Below are 4,491 nucleotides of genomic sequence, written 5' to 3' on the forward strand. Positions count from 1 at the left end.
GCCTTAAAAATAGAGAACATTCTGCAATATGCTACAACATGAATGAATCTTGCGGACATTACGCTAAATGAAATAAGTCAGTCACAGGAAGATAAATACTTACACGAGGTACTTAGAGTAGTCAGAATCACAGACACAGACGGAATGGTGATGGCCAGGGAATGGCGGGAGGAGGAAGTGGGAAGTTATTGTTTAATGGGCTTAGAGTTTCAGCTTTACAAGATGTCAAGGGTTCTGGAGGTAGCTGTACAACACTATGAGTGTATTAGGTACCACTGCATTGTACACTTAAAAATGGTTAAAGTAGTAACTTTTTTTGTTATGAGTATTTTACTGCAATTCAAGAAAATGGGAGAGGCTGGGCGGAGTGGCTCACACCTGTAATCCCAGCACTTTGGGAGGCCGAGGCGGACAGATCACCAGAGGTCAGGAGTTTGAGACTACCCTGGCCAACATGGTGAAACCCCGTCTTTACTAAAAACATAAAATCAGCCAAGCGTGGTGGCATGCGCCTGTAATCCCAGCTACTCAGGAGGCTGAGGCAGGAGAATCGCTTGAACCGAGGAGACAGAGGTTGCAGTGAGCTGAGGTCGTACCATTGCACTCCAGCCTGGGTGACAGAGTAAGACTCTGTCTTAAAAAAAAAAAAAAAAAAAAAGGAGAAAAAAATGCAGGGTTCAGTTGCTTGAATGAGGTCCTTTTAAGGCCAGAAACAAGGAAGGAAATGCTGAGTCAGCGGATGCTAGTCTTGAGGGCTGTGCTTTTATTTTTGGCATTTGAATTTGCCAACCCAATAGTCCTATAGACAGATATATATATATATAGAGAGAGAGAGAGAGAGAGAGAGAATTTGACCTTTCTGGTCTTAGAGCTTGAAACTTACTTTTGTTTTATCTGAGTTCCTTCCTCAGGAAAGGACCACCAGCCCTCTCGAAAAGTAAGAAAGAATTGAAACTCATCAGATCACCCCAGGTCATCTCAACCAGATAGTGAGATGCCAGTCCAGTCCACTTATTCAACATGATTGCTTCCTTATCCCTCCCTAGTTCCTCTTTTTCCACACAGTGTTATATTTCTTCCCTGCTGCTACATAAGCCCCTAATTTTAGTCAGTCAGGGAGATGGATTTGAAACTGAGCTCCTATCTCCTCTGCTGCAGCACCTGATTAAAAGTTTCTTCTCTGGCAATAATCGTGGTCTCAGTGATTGGCTTTCTGTGTGGAGAGCTGCAGGACTTAGACCGAACTCCTGGTGTCTTGGTAACAAATTGGGCTGATTTGAGGGCTATGGAGCTAAGAGATTGTGAATCCCCAAAGCTGAGGTAAAGGGTTTGGCCATGGAAATCTGAGAAACTCCATGAAAAGGATTCAAAGTAAGGAAGAAAACATTGCTGTCCTGAAGAAATGGTTTCAGGAGCCCAAAGCCATGAGGCCAAATAAATCACAAAAAAGAGCAGGGAGGAATAATGCTCAGATGATGGCAGATCCCATACTTTAATGATGTCACAGAAGGCAGGACACAACGGGAGAGGAATATTAGAGAAGGAGGATGGTTGCGGGTGGTATTAACTAAAAGATTTGCAACTCTGCAACCTGTAAATGAATCAGAGGGTGGAGTTAGCCTATAAATTAAGGAGTGGGGTGCACTGGAATTTGGTCGTATTGGCATAAACAAAGAGACGCTTTATTTACCCCAAAAGAAAGCTCATGAGAAAATACAAATTTAAGTTAGATTATTCCCATTAAACCAGAAACTGCCTGGCGAAGCACTCCATGTAGCATTTGTAAATACAATGACACCTAGATATAATCCAATCCACAACTTACCTGCATGGATGTGCTATAAGGGAAATGTGTGTTTCTAAGAACAATGGTATCGATGTCATTCCTAGTCAACCAGTGTCAGAGACAAAGCAGTTTAAGCTCAGCAACTCTAGAACCAGCAGGGGAAGAAGTGAGCTCGCCCACTGCGTCACACCCTCCTGAAAACCACAGTGACCCCCAACATCAGAAGCCAGAGGCCTTCCCTTATGATCATAGGCACTAGGAAATCTGAATTTAAGTGAGCTTGGTTATCAATTGGCCCACACATTTGAGCAAATGTATTGTTTTACCGTGTCTTGTTATGCCTGCAAAACAGAAAAATGCTCCAACATCTGCCAGAGTTATGGAGAGCCAGAGCAAGATCATGTATGTAAAATGCAGAAAAACATGGATTTCACATTTGACATAATATAATCATCTTTGAACTTCCCTCTTTCATTAGCTCCTAGGATAAACTGTGCTAATTCTGTTCATTCACTTATTAACTTGTTTATTCAATTAGCATTTGTGGAGTGTCCACTTGTGCCAGTTACTCTTCAAGGTCCTAGGGATACATAGAGCAGTGAACAAAATAGAAAAAAATCTCGCTTCCTAATGTAGCTTACCTTTTGACTCACCATCCTTCCATTCACTTTGTTATTTCATTTCCTTTTCTTCAATTAAACATATTTGCTACATGGCCAGGCGAGATGGCTCACACTTGTAATCCCAGCACTTTGGGAGGCCAAGGTGGGCAGATTGTTTGAACCCAGGAGTTTGAGACCAGCCTGGGCAACATGGCAAAACCCTGTCTCTACAAAAAATACAAAAAATTAGCTGGGCATGGTGGCAGGCACCTGTAGTCCCAGGTACTTGGGAGGCTGAGGTGACAGGATCGCTTGAGCCTGAAAGGTAGAGGCTGCAGTGAGTCAGGTTGTGGCACTACACTATAGCCTGGGCAGCAGAGCAAGACCCTGTCTCAATATATATACATGTGTATGTGTGTATTTGCAACATGCCGGGACCTATATTAAGCATCTACTGTCTATTAGCTCATTTAATACTCTGAAAGGCCTTGTAAGAATGACACTTCTTCACTGCACGTTAGAAGAAATGCAGGGCAGAAATGTGGCACAGCTAGCCTCAAGCTTCTTAGCAAGTGCCGCAGCCCTTAATTTGGAGCCAGAGTCTGTTTTTCTTTGCTAAGTCTTCTTTCCGCTCTTTAGCTTTTTTCTCTAATGTCACATCTTTAATGTTTTGCTAATACAAACCCATGTGTGTTCTCCAAGAATCTACTCACTTTAATTATGCACTTAACCTTTAGGCAGGAGGCCTCAAAATCCTTTGCTCTGGCTGTCACCAGAGATCCAGCCCAAGACATTGTCCTTCTAATAAGGACCCACAAACCCCACAGGATCCCCAAGGACCTGAGTCATCTGGCCCCGCCTCTTGCTGCAGCCTTATCTGCTGCCACCATATTCTGGCCCAGCTTGCCAGCCTGCCTGGCTTCTCAGTGTCATCTGGGTATGTCTTGCTCCCACCTGCTGTTTACCTTGTACTCTTCATGGCTTCGGGGGGCACAGCCTTGCAGAGCCCCCCTTCCTGCTGGCCAGCTTGTGTTCACCTATCAGAGGTTAACTCAGAGACCTCAGGTGTCTGCCCCCTACCCTGCAGTCTCATTCAGAGTCCTCTGTTATATTCCTGCAGGACTGGTGAGCGACCTTCCTTGCAGTTATTGGTTTGTAATTACGTTTGCATGATTTTATATCCACCTCTTCTAGATGATCTTAAGGCTCCTTGAGAAACGAGGTCCTACCTCTTTTCCTTAACATGTGTGTTTTCAGTACTGGTGCAATGTATGAGACTCCTGGCTACAGACAGACACAATGTGTGCTCAGCGATGGTTTGATTTGCCAGAGGCACACCCCACCATCACTTCAAACTCGACCACACTAAAGTTATTTTGCACAGATGCAGACACTGCCCCAGACTTGTCTACTTTCTGAACAACATTAGAGACTTTAATGTACTTTATCCTGATTCAGTCTCCTATTGGATGAAGTAACATACTCTGTCAAATCATTTTGCTCCTGTCTCAGCCTCCCCCATCTGACAGGTACAGCACTGAGAGGCTAAGCTTGAATTACTCCTTCTGATGAGCATCTCTATAGCTTTGTCGTCTCCAAGATTGGCTTTGCAACAATCCTACAACACTTGTGTATTCCTTACAGGACCCTCATTGAACCAGGCCAGATATTTATTTAAATATTTAGAATTATTTTTGGCTGGGCTGTAAACCTATAGTTATACACACCTATGCAGGCATCTTCCCGTGTCAGGTGGTGTCTCATTTCTTTATCTAGAGGTAATTAGTGCAAGAGAAAAAAATGAAGTTTGGAAAAAAACACTTAAAAAGTGATTATGCCATATAAAGAGGGAAAGGTTTTTAAGAAACGATTATGGTATGAGAGGACTATGGATAGCTCAGTATACAATGAAGGGGCTCAGAGGGTGGAAGGCGGGCGAGGGATGAGAGATCACCGAATGAGAACAATGTACACGATTACAGCGAGGCCTGCACTAACGCCTAGACTTTATGCAGTGTATCCATGTAACAAAACTGCAGTGGTACCTCAGAAATCTGCACAAAATCTACATAATAATGATGGAGGCCGGGCGCGGTGGCTCAC

The sequence above is a fragment of the Mandrillus leucophaeus genome, unplaced genomic scaffold (genome assembly GCF_000951045.1).
Source record: "Mandrillus leucophaeus isolate KB7577 unplaced genomic scaffold, Mleu.le_1.0 Scaffold1227, whole genome shotgun sequence".
NCBI lineage: Eukaryota > Metazoa > Chordata > Mammalia > Primates > Cercopithecidae > Mandrillus > Mandrillus leucophaeus.